Raw genomic sequence first — 19,018 nt, 5'->3', positions numbered from 1 at the left:
CGGGGCCTCTCGCGGCCCAGCCGGCGACACCGACTCGCCCCTCACGCCCGGGCCACGACGGCTGCTCCGGGCGGAAGGCGACCTGGGCGGGAGGCCAGAGCCCGAAGGCGCCGCGGCGCTCGCGAGCCGGCGTTAGGCGGAGGCGCGGACCCCGGTCCCGAAAACGCTCGGCTCCTCCAGAATCTGTCACGTGTAAAGCAGCTCCAGGAAGGCGAGCGCTCGGGGTGTGGCTCCCCCGGCTTTGGTCTCGGTCGAGCCCTCGCCTGCCTCCTCCTTCCGGGTCCCCCGCGCTCCCCGGGCCCGGGGCCGCGCGAGCTGAGCCGGCCGGCCGTGCGGCTTTCGGCAGAGCGACGGGGCCCCCTGCTGGCCGGACGCCGCAGGCGCGCGGAGCCGCTCCCGCGTCCCGCCGCCCCGCCCCGCCCCGCTCCGCCCCGCCCCGCCCCGCCGCGACCCTCCCGCGCCCCCTGCGCGGAGGGCACGTAGAAAGAAACAGAAAACAAAACAAAACAAACAAAGCGCCACAATGCACCCTCACCTCATCTACCGCGTAAAGGTAAGTGTGAGTCCAGCCTCTCCCACGCCCCTCTCTGACCCTCCTCTGGTCCTCTGGGCTGAAATCTGGGGAGACAAAGGGGCAACCACCCCCGCCCCCACCCCCAATAAATCATGGCTGCTTTTGAAAGCAGGTTTTGCAAGCATCATGGACACACACACACACACACACACACACACGCACAGCCCTCAACCAAACCCACACTTACCAATCCGGAAGGGGCTACTAATGTGCACGTTTCTGGAAGCATTTCATTAGCTGTTGGAGGAAATGTTTACTGCTATTTCAGGTTGTAGGCAACGCCAACAAGTCTGTGGATTGGAAAGAGGAGGGAAGAAGAAGAAGACAGATTCCCCTTAGCGCAACCCTCCTTCCCACACCTGGACATGAATCCTGCTCTCGGTCTCAAGTCCTGGCTTGGGCAGAAAAGTTTTTTCACCCTCTTACTGAGAGAGAGAGAGAGAGACAGCCGTTTCTGGAGGGTTTCCTGCATGTCCCGCTCCCATTGCTCACCAGAGAACTGGGGAAAGCAATGTTTTGTTTATGTAGGCAATTTATAACTTAGTACTGTGTGGTCTTTTGAAATTAGTTTAACCTTGAAATAGACTCTGTGCTTTGAGTGGCAGATTTTTCTGTGCTTAGGTAAAGATATTAGAAATCACAATGTTTCTTTCTATTCAGGCAACCTTGAGTTAGAGATGCCCCTAATGGCTTATTGTTGTGACTTCCAGTGGCATCTGTGGCTTCTGGGTGTTTACTGTCTTTGGAGAAGGAGCGTAGTTTAAAACGATTTTTTTTTTTTTTTATATATAAGTTTGGGCAAACAGCAAGTGTAGGCCCTATGAAAGATCCGTACGATTTGCTCCTGCTGTCTTCACACACTCTTGGGGGGAGAGAATGAGGATTTTGGTGGTCCCTGAGACCCGTTTATAGTAGGCAGGATCTAGGAGAGTGTCTTTTGAAATGGTGTCTGTTTTTTAAATTTGGTACTTTCAGAAGAATGACAGGATAGTTGACCCTATTCTCAGGGAAGGGATAAGGCTGATGTGGAGTACTGATCTGGTACTTCTCTTTTATATCCACCGATCTAGGAGATGCGAGCAGGTTATAGAGGGTGAAAACTCCTGAAGATGAAGGCATCAATTACAGTCATACAAACTAACATGTATCGAATGTTTACTCACTACCAGGTCCTAAACTGCAGTCTTACCTTCATTATCTCATTTAATTCTCACTGCAGTGAGATTAGCGTCTCATTTTATAGATCAGGAAAGTAAAGCCTAGAAAGGTGTGTTTCCTTGACTAAGACAACAGGTGGTGAGCAGACGAGCAAGGATCTGACAACCAGGTGGTAGGAGAGATATCTTGAGAAATCATGCTTATCGTATTGAATTTAGGCTGCTAAGAAGTTAATATTTTAGTTCTGAGTCTTGGCCATTCATTAAAAAAAAAAAAAAGATAATCTTCTCTGGAAAGAAAACATTTGATAAAATGGGAGTATTTGTTCCCCCGAAATGCACGTTAGCCATTCCCTGTCCCTGCTTCACAGATGAGAAAACTGAGGGAATGAGTCAGTTAGCTACCCCAGCAGGGTGCCTGGCCAGGCCTGAAAACCAGATTTTCGGATTCCAGTGCCACGCTGTCCAAACCGAGGAAGATCCTTGGTTTTTCTCAAAATGCTAACAATAAATCACTAACAGCTCAGAGCTTATATTTGAGGAAGCTTTCTTTCATTTTAATTGTGAAATACCTTTTTATACTGAAAGGATGCAAATGTAGAAATTGTGCTATTCTCAGTGGTGAATTAAATGACATAAAAATGGCAAAAGACTAAAATAACGACATCCGCTTTACTTGAAGAGCAGTTAAAACAGTTAAAAAGCTATCTGAAAGGCCTGTCGCGGTATAATTTTAGTCTTCTCCACCCCCCAAGACCCATCCTACCCTACCCTAGAAAGTCATTCCACGTTACGTTTCTGCTGGTTTTTGTTCATGAAGGAGTTTAAGCCTCACCAGGTTTTGGTGTGTTCCATCTTCATTCATATATTTCTCCTTTGTTCTGTGAATGGTGACAGTAAAAATGTCAAAACAAATCTCTGGTGGCCACTTTAATGAAAAAAAATATACATAAAATTAATTGGCAAGAGATTTTTTGGCTGGCATCCACATTTTAAGGCACAGTCACAATGCACTGTGTTATATTGTGTAGAACAGATTTACTCTGTTGTAAAGTTCGCTCAGATAGAGAACGTGCCATGTCCAGTGGTCTTAGGGTTCCTTCATTTTCAGTAGCACTGGAAGTATCAGAAAAAGCCAGATGAGCTGCCTTCAGTCACTGATGGGATTGAAGTTTATACGTCTAAGTTTTCTCAGGCATTTGTGTGCGGATCATTTGGCCACATGGCCTCCTGTTATGTTGGGGATCTGTGATTTTTCCAAAGGTTCACTTCAGTTGAATATGTTTGTTAATGTCAAGCCGGGAATTTTCTCCCTCCCACTTCTGGTTAAAAACCCTTAGCACCAATATCAGTTTGGAACTATTGTGTTATGTAATGAAACTGGCTTATCTGTGTAAATTGGGACCATAAATGCTTGCACAGATTTTTAGGCTCGAATGGCCCTTTGACATTATCGAGTCTAATCCTTTGCTTTACTGATGCATAAATTGTTGTCCTAAGAGGTCATTTGGAATTCTCCAGGTCACGGTCTCATTAGGGGAAAATGAGAGCTGGAACCTAGATTTTCTGTATTCAAGCTTGAAGACAAGTGTGTTCCCACACCATCATGGTCCTTCTTGAGCTAGTTGATGGTCGGTGTTTCAGTCATTCATTCAAAAACTGCTTATTGCCATCAACTTGGCAACTGTCCTGGGAATTAGAAATTCAACAAAAGGAAAAATAAAACAATGCAGAAAAGGGCTTTTCTTTGTCAACACTGATATTCTAGTGGTGGACAGACTCAAAGGCCAGTCTTAGCAATGGTCATAGAGACATTTTACGAAGACATTTTTCTTAAAAATACCTTTTCATGTGTTGCATTGGGAAGGTAGCAAAAACATGCTGGTATGCTTCCACATTTCGTGTGTAAGAAACTTGGGGGAACTTTTAGTGCCAGATAATGAAACCATTGACCAGAAATTGGTCAATGGATATAGCCCGTGTAGCCGGGCAAGTAGGGCCCTCTCAGGTGACCTATTCATGGATCAAGGGTAAAATCTTTTCCAGAGTCTTCCTGTGATTTGGGATTACATACCTGTGAGAAAACATAGACTTGTGCAGGAGCTGGGATAAAGAAACAATAAAGAGATCAAAGAGGAAATTATTCAACAAGAAGGTTTTTTTTTAAATGACACATTTTCAAATGTATATTAGATGATCCTAGCAGATGAAACAAAGGGCAAGCTTAAGAGTTTAAGGCAGAAGCTGCAGGGTCTGTTACAATTGGTTTTTGAATATGATGTACAGTAGCCCCTCCTCTACCCCACCCACTGGAATAATTGGGGAGGGGAAGGTATAATCCTGTTATTGTGAGATTCATCAAAAATAATATTTTTCAGGGAATAGTGTAGGCCATTACAAACGAAACTTACAACTGGCTATTGAAGTGAAAAACTACCAAATGATTAGGATGTAGCAATTTCCTAACATCTCTCTCCTGCTACTTCGCCCATAAGAATTTTTGCTTGTCAAGAATTTAAACAGTGAAGACCCATATGGCAAGTTATCTCATATCCACATTTACCACTAGGGAGGGGCAGTTTTTTGCAGGGCTTTGCTGTATTTGGCTTAGTAATAAAACAGGGTTTTTTTGACAGAGTTGAACTTTTAGTTAATTGAGGGGTTGGGGCATGGGGTAGGGAGAAAGGCATTTTGTCTGATAAAGCAAAAGGAAAAAATGCATTTACCCACTGACATTTCTTTTGTGCCCTTTCCTGCCAATTTAATTTTCTACTTTATTCTCGGTTCCCAGAAAGCAATAATATAACGTATTAGTGGTAATGTAATTAATAGTATAGTATAAGAGTTTAATATATTAGTGAGTAATGTAGTAGGTTGGTTATTTTGCATTTCTGTCATCTATGTGTCAGTCATGCCATGGGCAGGGCCAGCTGAAATAAACTATCAGCTACCGGTTCCATCTTTAGAGGCCACCCAGATCAAACTCACTGTAGGGTGAACAGTTGAGGAACTCTTGCAGAATTTCTCTTTCATGGTGCCTGCATGTCATGTGTTGGTATCAACCAAAGAAATGATTAGGTTGGATCCTCAGGAGAGTCTCTGCTGTCCCTCCTGCCTCCAAGCATAACCAAGATCAAACTGTGCCTGTCCAATGTATTGCACTGAAGAAAAATTGTTATCCCCACTGCCTGTGTTGCTGAAACTAGAAGTAAAGAACTCGGCATCTCAGCTTTTTCTGCCCTCAGGCCCGCTGTAGAAGCAATGGCACATTCTCCTTCCAGGATCACTGGGGGGGTGGATGGGGGGTGGGGGGAAGCAGATCGCAAAGAAAGGAAAACGTGAGACTTGACATCTTTTTGATGCGCTTTAGGATCCAGGTGAGCTTTTGGAATAACTATGTTGGGGCAGGTTCCAAAAAACACACCAGTTTTTGGAACCTACTCTCTATAGAAAGACAGGAAGGAAGGGAGGGAGGGAAGGAGGAAAGAAGGAAAGGAGGAAGAGACAGAGGAAGGAACAGAGGGAGGAAGAGGGAAATTGAAGGGAGGGAAAGGAAATGGAGAAAAGGAGGAAGTGGGAAACAACTCTGTTGAGGTGAAGGTTGAGCGATGAGAAACTTTGAGCCACCAGGTTTATTTTCTCTGCTCTAGCTATATAATACTATAGTTTTTACCTCTTTAAACCCATACTTAGCTAGGCGTTCAACTCTAGGAATAATCTGTTTATGGAAAATAAAGCCATTCCTATTTGAAAACAAATGGAAAAAATAATTATTTTTCCCCAAATGTGTACCCTTCTAATTGATCAAATGCATCCAAGAAATTCTGCCGGCAGTTTGAACACTCTGTAGGTGTTGTTGCTGCTCTAAATTTGTCTGCAAGAGGAATTGTAAATGGTATTTACCTTTTAATTAAACAAAGCATCTTGCAAATTAAACACATGTTCTTGCACATCAGAATGTAGTTAACATCCTTCTCATTGTTCATCCTGCTGACATTGTGACAGCATCGTGCGTCCACACGCAATATAGAATCACGCGGCTCCCCCTCTGCTGCACTTTGCATTCCTCGGAGTAGATGATATCCCATGCTGGAGGACACTCTGTAACTGACTTCTAATAACTGAGCAGCGTTTCCCATTTAATATACTTAATATTGTGTAAAATGTGGGACTGCATCGGTGCGTCCAGAACCTGGAAAGCTTTGGACACTGATCTGACATGTGTCTTATAATCTTACCCTGGAAATCTGACAGTGAATGACACAACACCTTAGAGGAATCTAAGAAGCTGATAAAGGCAGAAGCACTGCGCATGAGTGCAGAGTCTGGTTTCTAATAGCTACATACTTTTTTACATGCATGCTAGTAATTTGACATTTATAATTCACCGTGGAGCTGAATTTCTGTCATTTTCCTACTGTCAAGTCTGCCACATTCTGAAGTAAGTGTCCCTTCTAATTATTATATGAATTTGAACTCCAACATTCAATTTTTTTCCCCTGTCCCTTATCATGGAGAAGTACATTTGGCTGAAGTCTGATTTGTAAAACCACTTAGGCTGTGTGATCATTTCACATGTATTCCCGCAAACCTGCACCCAGTAGCCCTTTCTTGATTGTACTCTGCCTTACTTGTGAAAGTACGATTTAAAACTCATTCATCAGTACTGTTTCCAAGAAAATAAGGTTATTAATGGCAGAAAGAAACTGAGATAATTAGGCTATAGTCTTAATGGAGCAAAAGTCAGAGAGAGGTTTTTTCAATAAAGCAGAATTATAGCTAACGACTGTCACTCACTCGTACCGGTGCTCATTAAGCTCCTTTATTTCTGTTTATTTATGGTTTATGTAATTGAAATAAAGTCACTTGCTTAGAATATTGCCAAAGGAGAAATGCTTTCTGCTGTGACGTCTTGGAAGAATGTTAAGTAAAATCCAGGGTGCGTCGAGGTCTTCCTTTATCGTTCTGGCGCCTCGAAGATTTTTCTTTCCTAAAGTTGAGAGGATTATGTGTACTCTCGATGTTTAGTTTTAAGGTTCAGGTAAGTAGCGTGTTGAAGAGATGCTACTCATGTCAGAAATTGCTCTGAGGCACAGACGTGATCGGTGTGGGTAGAGTGGAGGGGAGAGGATTCGCCCCTTCGTGGGATCATAGAAAGCTCCAGCTTACAGAAATACGCCACATACATGCTTGCTTTGTCTTAAGGGAGCCTTAAAAAACAGAAGTAAATGATACAGGTACAATGGGCAAACGTAGGATTTTATGCTTTAAATAGGTGTTTATAAAATTATTGGTACTGTGATGCTTGTTTGCTGATTACCCTAAGCCTTCACACAGAAAGATTCAATATCCTTTCTTGATTTCAGGGAAATCCGTAGAATGTGAATGCTGAAGACAGCAAATAGGACACAAAGGAACCAAATTCACTTCCCTAAATTCAGCTAAGACCAAAGATCTTTGTATCTGTGGACTTTGGCTGCTTTTCAAGTGTTATTGTTTGCTTTTATATCAGCAAAACTTCTGTCCCCTTGTTTAAACATTTCACAGTTTTCTAACTATAAAGAAAATCTATGCCAGCCAACAAGTTTCAGAAATATTGATTGGAACTTTCACTCATGTGTAAAATGTGCCTGAACTATAGACGTAGATTTTCCGTCTGAAAAAAAATTTTTTTTTAAGTTTCATATTGATCCTTGTGCCATTTGGTTTTCACTAGGCTTATGAAAGATAAAGCATAGATTTAACTCTTCATAGAGCCATGCAATCTGTAACAAAGTTTAAAGTGATACATAACGGCTCCCTTCTTTTAGAGTAATTTTATAGCATATTTAGTAATGTGCTCTCACTTTGTATATCAGTTTCCAAAAAGATAAATGAGATATTTTCAGAAAATAAGTGCCTTCATAAATGCTGACAGAATGGGCAGTGCTGTTTTAGTTCTTGCCAAGTACCAGCCATTGTCCTGGGTGGGACACATCCCATTACATCTTACAGCAACCCCCTACGGAGGGGACGTTCAAGATCACCTGTCTATAAAAAGTGGTTTCAAACCCAGTTCTAACCTATGAGGCAAAGCTCTTATGTACATTTTGCTATGTGTCCACTCACAGCCTCATTTACTGAACACGTGTACCGGACGTGGTCCTTAGTCATTTACAGGCTGTGAAATACTTCTTTATTTCGCACCAATTCTAAGTCATAGATGTAAGATAAGATTTTGTCTCTAAAAGCTCTTCTGGGTTTAGGCTGAGTGCAGAAGTGGAAGGGTATACAAGTAGGGCCACCTAAAGCAAACGTGCTTAAGTGGGACAAGTGTGTTTTGAGTGTCTTTTCCTTCCCACTTTCATCCCTTTCCCAAATCTAGTTCCCATTCTTGTAGAGCAGACTTTCAGAAGAAGGTCCTTGTGCCAGCAATGTGACTTGAGCTAGAGACACCTAGAAAACTAAATAGAAGTCAAGCTCTAAGGAAATAGGATGCATTTATGCATGCATTTACTCACGTTTTCATTCATTTGAAAGGATGAAAGAGATGTGAGGACCAGAGAATGTTCTAGAAATCATCTAATTCAAGAATAAGAACTAGAGACCCTCCAAATAGGACTCGCTATGTAGTTTTTCCCATTGGATTTCATTTTGAAAAATGGGACTGGAATGCCTTGTAGGTGGGGCAGAGATTTTCCCGCAAACCAGAGACTTTCAGCACCATTTCCGTCATGCTCCCATCCTGGCCACACGTGTTCCTACTTGGTTCCTCAAAGCATTTTAAGTTTATGACTGCAGACAAACAGAAAATTTTTGAAAAGACTGAGTCCAGATGAGTTAGATTCTCTCTCCAAGGTCAGTATCATCTTATTCTTTTCAACACCTAGGATAGTGTTTCACATGTAGGAAACTCAGTAAGTATTTATTGAATGAGTGAGTGAATGAATTAATGTGACAGAATTGCAACCATAACCCAAATGTCCCTGGTCTGATCCACTGTTTGTTGCACCTGATCACTTAATCCTCAGGACGAATGGCACAACATCTCTGCTTTTGTGTACAAGAAATTTGGCTTTGTCTTACAGGATGATTCTTTTTTTTCTGCCTAAATCAAATGAGGTCTAAACTAAAAGCAATTCAGCCAAAGGAGATTCATTCAAAGGTTGGTTTCAAATTGAAATCATGTAAACACAGCAACCAAATGTACAGTACTTTCCAGAAGACCCAGAAAATCACATTTACTTCCAATAAAATCATGATTATTGATGTAGAGCACGGTTTTCATCCCTGAAATGAAAGGGACAAAGAAGTGGAAGACAGAGTGAGCATCTTTGCCAGGCTTATCCAAAATGTTTTAGGAGCCTCTCCTGGAGAAACCTTAGGACTGAGCTGATTTTATATCCAACATTCAAAAGAAAAAAAAAAAAAAGAATATAACTGAGCCATTTATTTCTATGATTCATCTATTGTATACCAACAGCTGGCTTTTTAGAAAACAATTGATTCCTTTATTCAGCATTCATTTGTATATTTAGTGCAATATAGCTTTGAGCTGATTTTTCTATCATCGTTATAGCGTGTCAGCCATGTAACTGCTCTGGAGAACCTTGGCGGGTCCTTTAGGGATAATTGTATAAAGTGAGAAAAGGTGTGGCTTTTGATTGGGAATGAGTTTTTAAGGCAGTGAGCCTAAAAACCTTGCCACAGGTGTGAGGGATACTCTAGTTGGGCATATCAAGGGCGTAAAGTCAAGGTAGGGTATGACATTGTATGTTGAACTGAGACCTGGTCTTCATCTGCCACCTAACCATCTGCGTGAGCATTGTCACATTGCGGTGACAAGCTGTTTCTAAGCCTTCAATACTCCTTATTTGCTAAGGTCAGATTTCAAAACCCTGAGCTTGTCCGTCAAGGCTCACCATGATGGGTACACAATAAAATATTTTTTCGAGAAGCGCATGGATATTTGCTGCCATGTGTTGTGTCCTGCTTTCACCCAAGAATTCTCAAAGGCCTCTGAGCCTTGTTTTAGGCTTTGTTTTTCCCATGGCTTCTCCCGTAGTGCCCCATGAAAGCCCTTCTCTCACTTCAGGCATGTCCCCGGCCTCACCTCATCTGACACTGTTTTTGAGCATCCTCTGAAAAGTTTAAAACAATCGCTCCCTCCTCTTATGATAGCACTTTCTTGGCCACTATTATGGCTTTTGTCATTCTTGACCTATTTTATAGCTATTATGTTCATGCCTGTCTTACCTATATTAGAGATATTAGGTACATGCCTATGTTACAATATTAAACACACACACGCTTATGTAATGGGGACATGATGGGTCCTTTTAATGTGAGAATCTGGTCTTTTTTATCTACAGAATTTTTCCTTTGATTATAATTTTATATATTATATTTCCTTGTTTTAAAGAATAATCAAGGGACCAAATTATTTCTATTTTAGGTGTTCTGTAATTTCTTTTATATATCAATTACATTTTCCATTATTTTTTCCAATTTATTTTGTTTTCATTGACATGGCTTTGTGTGTATATTTCTTTAATATCTCTTATGATCTATTTTTGTCATTGTTGAATCCCTTCTCCCTTGTGCACCCTGAAATTTAGTCTATTTCTAAGATGATTTTTGTAATTTTAAAAATACTATTTTTTGAGTTCCTACTGTGGCACAGTAGGTTAAGGATCTGTCATGGTCTCTGCAGAGAGGCACAGGTTTGATGCCTGGCCTGGTGCAGTGGGTTAAGGATCCAGCATTGCCATAGCCAAGGGGGTGGGCAAAAACCCCCAAAAAACAAAAAACATTTCTTTCTGAGTTTGTCAATTCTTACTTCATATCTTTATAATTTTTGGTCCATTTCTGTTTTGAAGTTTATAGATTATGATTTAAAATTTTTAAAAATATTTAAATTCTTCTTTAAGGTTAATTTGGCTTTCTTCAGCTTTATTGTAGTTTCATTAAAGAGGTTATAAACTGAAGTATTTTGATTTGAATTTTCCTTTTTCATTGTATAGTATTGTATATGAACACTGAGATTTTTTAAACAAATTTTAAATATGTTTGATTTGCTTAGACCAGAGATAAGTTTGATGCAAAGGAGATAGGTATGAGAGACTTATTAGGTTTCCTAGTTCAAGAATACACCCCCGCCTTTTTTTTTGATCATCTTTTTAGGGCCACACCCGCAACCCTATATGGACATCCCCAGGATAGGTGTGCAGTGGGAGCTGCTGGCCTACACCACAGCCATAGCAACATGGGATCTGAGCCACGTCTGTGATCTACACCACAGCTCATGGCAATGCCAGACCCATAACCCACTGAGCAAGCCAGGGATCAAACCCACGTCCTCATGGATACTATTCAGATTCATTTCTGCTGAGCCAGGACAGGAACTCCATCCTTCTTTTGATACGAAAATATTAATTTTCTTTTATTTATTTAAAAAATGTTTTTAATATAGAAATGGCTCTTTTTGTTTGTTTGTTTTTTCTTTTTAGGGCTGCACCGGTGGCATATGGAAGTTCCCAGGCTAGGGGTTGAATCAGAGCTACAGCTGCCAGCCTACACCACAACCACAGCAATGCCGGATCTGAGCTGCCTCTGTGCCCTATATTGCAGCTTGAAGCAATGCCAGACCCTTAACCCACTGAGAGAAGCCAGGGATTAAACCCACATCTTCATGGGTACTGTGTAGGGTTCTTAACCCACTGAGTCCCAATGGGAACTTCTGATTTTCTTTTATTGATTTCATCTTTTTTTTTTTTTTTTTTTTTTCTCTTGGGGAGATGGATGCTTGTGTCTTCTGATTTTTAAGTTTCCCAATTCAGGCCCTTTAGATTAAAGTTCTTGCTTCCTTTTTTTGCATCACCCTCAGGCCTCCAACGGGCCCCTTTTCCTTCCATAAGTGGTGCTTTCCCAAGGGTACTACTTCTGGTCTTACACACTTTATCTCTTTCCTTTTGCTTTCCTGGGTCTGGGACAGCAGGTTGAACAACAAAGGGTGTACCTGACAGGCATTCCCGAGTATCGGCGACCCTCTTCTTGTCCTAAGCAGTTCCAATCAAAGAAAAGGAATGGTTTCTGGAAGGAAGAGAATAAAAATGCATTGAAGGTAGGCAGTTACATATTGCAAAATATTTGTGCAACAGTGATAATGAACTTGTTTAGAATATTTGGCTAATTAATGACTAGAAACATGTCACAAGGATTCTGACGTGTTCTCCCTCCAAAGAGTGTAGTGGAAGTAATTTGAAAGTACATAAGAAAGTCAGTATCACCCAGGTAGTATCAACCTTTCCTTTTTTTTTTTTTTTCTTTTTTTTAAATCAAGCTTTATTTGCTGGTGTTTTCGAGTTCTCAAGTTTTCGAGTTCCAGAAGCGAGAGCGTTAAAATGAAACAAAATTAGCAAATACCCAACTAAATGGTTGACCATTAGAGAATTTGATGATGTGAGATTGTAGATTTGCATTATTGAGAATTTTATTCATCTCGTTTCAGAGCTGTGTCTTTCTCTTTAAATGAGAAAAACCTCGTGTTTTATTCCGAGTATGAACTTTCTGATTCTGAGAGGTCAGAATCAGTCGTTCTCTCTCCTGGCAGCTCCCTCTCCATTATTCAGACTCACCAATGCTGTTCACCAAACGTTTCCTCTTGTCCTAGGGCACATGGAGGTAGTTGTGAGCACGTTATCTGTGTGGGTCCAGGAAGCTTGGACAGAAGTGCTGTGTGTCCTTCTCCGTGGAAGTGTTAAGGAGTCAGACTGCACTGCACACCACTTTCCGTCTGGGAAACTTCTCTCTCCACCGAGGTCCTGGCGGGTGGGAGTTGAAGAGTGCAACCCTCAGCGCCCCCAGCTACCACCCCTGACACGCCCAGAAGATAGGGAGGATGAGAAATTTACTCAGAGATTTTGTTCTTGTTTTTAACGACAGTATTAATTAGCCTATCCTGCAAGCAGATAGACAAGAAGGAAAATTCCATTCTTCATGCAAAGTTAGCATTTTGCAGCTGGGGAGACGTTTGCAAAATAGGTCGATAACTTAATATTTCATATGCTGCACGCCTATGTAGCCTTATATGTTGTTAGAATTTAATGGGACCACATTTTATTTCTTCAGACTTTGCAAGCTAACTTATTCTTAAGGTCACTTCCCTTGGCGGGTCTTCTCTCGTCTTGGCTGGGATAATTATCCACCCCGAGAACCTTTCTCCATCACCCTGTCTTAGCAGATCCTGACCTGTTACCTTCTTTCGCCGCACGGTGTCTGCATCCTCTGAGCTTGCAAATTGATACTTATTTGCCTGTTACATGTTTTCTATTTGTCTCGCCCTCTAGCCTGTCAGCTGCATGAGTCTGTGTCTGTCTTCTTCACCACCTGTATAACCTGTACAGGGCAAAATGATAGGTTCAAAGTAGACAATACACATTCGAGGATTAAACGAAAAAATTATTGCAATAAATGTACATGGAATAGATACAATGCTGTTATGTAGTATTTTGTATAATCACGGATTATAGATTTTCCCCTTGAAACTTCAGTTCTTTTAAGCTCATGGTTGAAAGTATGGAAATAGAGGTATTTCAGAGGTTTTACTTCATATTCAGAAGAGTTGGTCATTATTATTATTGTCGTTATTATTATGTTTTGGAGGGAGCCTGTAAATTTTTAACAGGAAGATGTGGTTATGTATTTCTAATTTTAACATGATATGTTAATTAAGAAGTCTGCCTGCAATTTTGCTAAGAAAGCCAGTACATTTTCAATTCAGATTGATAGCACGGATGTTCTAGGCATTAAAAATGTTGTTTAATAATGACAGATTTTATTACAAAAACTCTATGCACATGTAATCTCTAAATCTACGTTAGAAAAGTTTCTGGATTATTTTCTTTAGACAGAAGTTATTTAGCCTATTCAGTTGATTTGACTCCATTGGGTCAGTGGCAACCCCAATCTTTAGAGTTTACAATTTGTATTAAGGCTTTTTGTTAATACAGACCTTAAAGGCACAAAAGAATCTCTAGTCACATGTTTTTGGAGTGTAATTAATATTACAATATAAGTATCTTTGTAGTACATTTTTAGCCAAGTTAGACTTCCGGTGATTCTGTATTATCAAAATAGTTGTATAAGACTATCATATGATTAAAGAGTAATTTCAGAAACAAGGCCTTAAATGTAGAGTTAACATACTTTGGGAAATGAGCCTTTTGTCTATAATCAAAATGATAGTAGATGCCAAGGATTTATGGTTTAGGCTAATAACCATCAATCCAAAAATTCAGAAATAACTGTACCCACATGTACCATTTTGGTTCATTTAAGCACAGGGTAATTTGCTAGAGAATAGAGGAAGATCACAGACTTTTTGGAGGACTGAGAAAACGGTCTTAGTTTAAGCTTTCAGAAATGACTTGAAACCAGAGCAGAACCAAGAGAAAGGTTGTATCTGCCATGATCAGGACACTGCAAAATTAGGAAACTTTCCTTTTGACTGTTGGCTCTGCCATCTCCGTGCTACTACCCTGATCCACCTGAATGGGTGCCTTGCACCGTGTCTCTCTCCCTCTCACTGCTCAACTCCCTTTCAAATGAAAGAGGAATTCAGATCAGATCAGGGGCCCCATCTACCAGCAGATAAAGCATAGGTCATTGGTAGATTTTGAAGCTCTGCCACTGAAGGGAGTGGGTGTTGAGAGAGCCTGTACGACCTTTATAACATCAAACAAAATTAGAATTAATACTATGTCGATAGCTTTGTGTCTTGCATTTTTCAGTTTAAAGCATATCACATTCATTTCTCATATCATTAAATGTGTAATCCCATTTTGGATGACATGATTCAATTTAGGAAATAGTTTAACATTTTGATTAATGTAATTTCATAAATTACTAGAACAATATTGTACATAGCACACATGAAGTATACTATATATATGTGTATATATATATATTTGTTGAAGGAGTGGGTATCATTTGAGGATCCAGGTTGACAGCAGTGATACCATCTTAACTGCATGATGTATGAGATCAGTTTGATTCCTCCCCATGGGGTGGAGGGAATGGAGGGAGGAAACTGGAGGGCTGTTTGGTGGAGCTTTATGGGGCAGGCTTGGAAATAGTGTAACTTATTCATAGCAGTAATGTCTGCTGACATTCTATTGGAGAGGAAAGGACACAAAGCCACATCTAAAGGCAAGGGAGAAGGGAGGATAGGAGGTGTTTCTAAGGTAGAAATTTCAAAGGACAGCCTTTACCACAGCGTGAGATGGAATTAAAACCCGTTTTTCGACCGAAGGCCCTTCCTACTTGGATTATTTATTGTTTAACACTATTTTTGAAAATGCTGATTTTTCATAATGTATGTTTTTATTTTCTAATTTAACCTTAACACATTTTCTGTAAAGGAAGGACTAAACATTAGGTGGAGACATGGTGCATTTGAAATATTTTTATCAGAGCAGTTGCCTATACAGCATGACTAAACAGACCTTTTTAACCATCATGATACGTGGTTTGTAGCCAATGCCTAACTCTGTTGAGACGGCGGAAATAAGACTAGTTCTGGAAGCATCCAGATCTTCTCCATTCTCTTTGGTATATAAAACTAGAGGAGAAATTTCCTTTCTGAATTTCCATAGCGTTTTCTAAAATACAGCCGGCTGATTTCTGGTCCTCTCGTTTCACTGACCTTACAACCTGATCTAGATTGTGTCACCCACGGCGAGGAGTGCATCCTGCCACGTGACCACTTTTCCAGTCCTTCATAAGATGGGGCAGTGGTCCTTTCCCCTTTTATTCACAGCCTGTATCTTCTGTCATTACGAAGGTCGTAAGTCCTGTTTAGTACATCGCTAACTACATTATTGCTCAGCAAATTGCTCCTATTTCTATGCCTCTGCAATACACATAGAAAATAAGGCGAGGTAGGTCAGCCTGACAAATGTTGACTTTGACTAGAGAGAATTTATGTCCACTGCATGGGCTGAGATAAATTAGACTTAATCACACTTACCATCATCATTAATTTTCTCCTTAAATTTCTAAATGGTAACAAATCAGTGAAAATGTGTGCCTACTCTAGAGTGAGCAACTCAGCCTTGAGGTTATTATACAGCAGAAGGGATAGACTCTTCAAATTATTTATTTTTCTGAGTACGGAGCAAGTCTTAGATAAAATGCGTATGGAATTCTCAAAAGTAGGTAAATATGAGACTCATCGTAGCAAATTATCCTCCAGCCTGGATAATTGGGTATAAATGTTTGATGTAACAACAAAATTGTTTGACCAGATAATCTGATGGGTTAATTTATGGCTCATCTGCTATAGATTATAGTCTTTTCAAAGATGAAGGTAGTACTTAGGTTAAAATCTTTTTTTTAGTGATTGATCTAACCAAAATTAGGTTCTTTATTCTTAAAAGGATATGGTAGATCTTCATTATTCCCAGTATCATTAGCTTTAGGAAGATCCTATTTTTAGGCAATTTGAGAAAAAAAAAGAATAAAAATGAAAAAGTATAGTAGTGATAACAAATAGCCTTTATTGTGTACGTACAATGTGCTCAGCACCATATATGAAATTTTTGCTCATTCAGCAGATGTTTTCTGAGGGTCTGACAGGTACTGAGGACACAGCAGTGAAGGAGGAGCTACAAGTCTCTGGGTTTACATTCGAGAGGGTGAATCTGGACACTGAGTGTGATAAATAAGTAAATCTTCTAGCATGTTCCAATATGATTATTAAGTCCTATGAAGAAAACAGAGGAGGAGTTCCTGTCATGGCTCAGTGGTTAACGAACCTGGCTGGTATCCATGAGGATGCAGGTTTGATCCCTGGCCTTGCCCACTGGGTTGAGGATCCGGCGTTGCTATGAGCTGTGAGGTAGGTCGCAGATGCGGCTCGGATCCCGTGCTGCTGTGGCTGTGGTGTAGACTGGCAGCTACAGCTCTGGTTCAATCCCTGGTCCGGGAACGTCCATATGCCGCAGGTGCAGCCCTATATACAAAAGACAAAAAAAAAAAAAAAAAAAAAAAGGAGATTAAGGGGACACAGGAGTGCTGGAATGGTGCTGAAATTTTAAAATTAATGCCCTTAATGGGGTCGGACATCTAGAAGGAGTAGATGAAGATAGTTTCAGATTTATAGACTGTCTTTCCCGGCTTCTCCTTTGCCTTGCCAGCAGAGTTCTGTATCACTGACCCAGGCTGCCAGTTTGCTCTCACCGTCTACCTTCTAGTTTGACTTGGAGCCCCTTCCTCTGTCTCAGGGTGAGCAAGGCCTTTCCATCTATACCACATTTGTCCCTTTTCAGCCCAAATTGTAGCCATTCTTCTCAAAGCCAACTAAATCCTGGCTCTGCCAGAATCTGTCTAGAGAAATTCTCTTCCAGTTTATTTCTTCTCAGAGCACATAGCTAGAAAGGCTAAACTTGTCCAGACCTCTTCGTTTAGCACTTTCTTAACTCCCTCAAGTCGATACAGTTTTAAAATGAAGGATGAGGATTAAGTAAGCAACTTTCATTGACACATATTGTGCCACAATGTGTGATGGCTGTTTTTTATTTATGCATGTAAAAATTCAGGGAAATAGATTTTATTCTTCCATATATGATTGAGGTAACTGAGGCTCAGTGAGTGGTTGATTCCAGGCTGAAACCTACACTAGATTTTTTTTAAATTACTCAATGAGTTTATTACATTTATAGTTGTACAATGATCATCACAATCCAATTTCATAGGATTTCCATCCCCAACCCCAGCACATTCCCCCAACCCCCAAATTGTCTCCTTTGGAAACCATGTTTTTCAAAGTCTATGAGTCAGTATCTGTGCTGCAAAGAAGTTCATTCTGTCCTTTTTTCAGATTCCACATGTCAGTGAAAGCATTTGATGTTGGTGTCTCATTGTATGGCTGACTTCACTTAGCATGATAATTTCTAGGTCCATCCATGTTGCTAAAAATGCCGGTATTTCATTCTTTTTAATGGCTGAGTAATATTCCATTGTGTATATGTACCACTTCTTCTGGATCCACTCCTCTGTCGATGGACATTTAGGTTGTTTCCATGTCTTGGCTATTGCAAATAGTGCTGCAATGAACATTGGAGTACATGTGTCTTTGCGAGTCATGGTTTTCTCTGGGTAGATGCCCAGGAGCGGGACTGCTGGGTCAAATGGTAGTTCTATGTTTATTTTTCTGAGGAACCTCCATACTGCTTTCCACAGTAGTTGCACCAATTTATAATCCCACCATCAGTGTAATAGGGTTCCTTTTTCTCCACACCCTCTGCAGCACTTATTGTTTGTAGACTTTGAGGATGGCCATTCTGGCTGGTGTAAGGTGGTACCTCAGAGTGGTTTTGATTTGCATTTCTCTAATAATGAGTGATGTTGAACATCTTTTCATGTGTTTTTTGGCCATCCGTATGTCTTCTTTGGAGAATTGGCTGTTTAGATCTTCCGCCCATTTTTGGATGGGGTTGTTTGTTTTTTTGGTATTGAGCTGAAGAAGGTGTTTATAAATTTTAGAGATGAATCCCTTGTCAGTTGATTCATTTGTAAAGATTTTTCTCCCATTCTGTGGGCTGTCTTTTCGTTTTATTTAGGGTTTCCTTTGCTGTGCAGAAACTTTTAAGTTTAATTAGGTCCTGTTTGTTGATTTTTGTTTTTACTGTTATTACTCTTAAGAGGTGGATCTGAGAAGATATTGCTGTCATTTATGTCAGAGAGCGTTTGGCCTATGTTTTCCTCTAAGAGTTTTATAGTATCTGGTCTTATATCTAGGTCTTTAATCCATTTTGAATTTATTTTTGTGTATGGTGTTAGGGAGTGTTCTAATTTCATTCTTTTCCATGTGGCTGTCCATTTTTCCCAGCTCAGTGAGTGGCTGATTCCAGGCTCAAACCCACACCAGATTTTTTTTAAAAAAAGAAAAGTTGCTTTTACACAATCCCTTCATCCAATCCTATCACCCTAATTCTCAGACACCAGTTATACCTCTGTCACTTTCTGAGAAAAAAGCAGAAATCTGATATTTGTACAGTTTGTATTATGTGAAATTGTTCATTTCAGGATTAGATTTTGATTTTTATGACAAAATATACCGAAATAGAATTGTAATTTTAAAAGAATAACAAAGTATATTCACCATACTAACACTTTCAGATTTTTTACCTTCTCAACAATCCTGTAATGTTAGTATTATTATTATCTCCATTTTATAGGGAAGCAAAGTCAGGGTTGAAAAGGTTACATAAAAGGCCCACTGTGACGTGTCTAGAAGTGATGGTAC

General features: G+C 40.3%; 1 long non-coding RNA gene across 2 annotated transcripts in view; it reads left to right on the top strand.

Annotated features, from left to right (window-relative positions):
* The window catches only part of LOC102158069, a 521,984-nt gene continuing 503,400 nt past the window's right edge, over nucleotides 435-19,018 (top strand). For both annotated transcript variants that reach the window (XR_002343737.1, XR_002343736.1), the window contains exon 1: nucleotides 435-553. This is a non-coding gene — a long non-coding RNA (uncharacterized LOC102158069). The remainder of the gene's footprint in view (nucleotides 554-19,018) is intronic.

The sequence above is a fragment of the Sus scrofa genome, chromosome 4 (genome assembly GCF_000003025.6).
Source record: "Sus scrofa isolate TJ Tabasco breed Duroc chromosome 4, Sscrofa11.1, whole genome shotgun sequence".
NCBI lineage: Eukaryota > Metazoa > Chordata > Mammalia > Artiodactyla > Suidae > Sus > Sus scrofa.
This window is presented reverse-complemented; position numbering and strand designations above follow the sequence as displayed.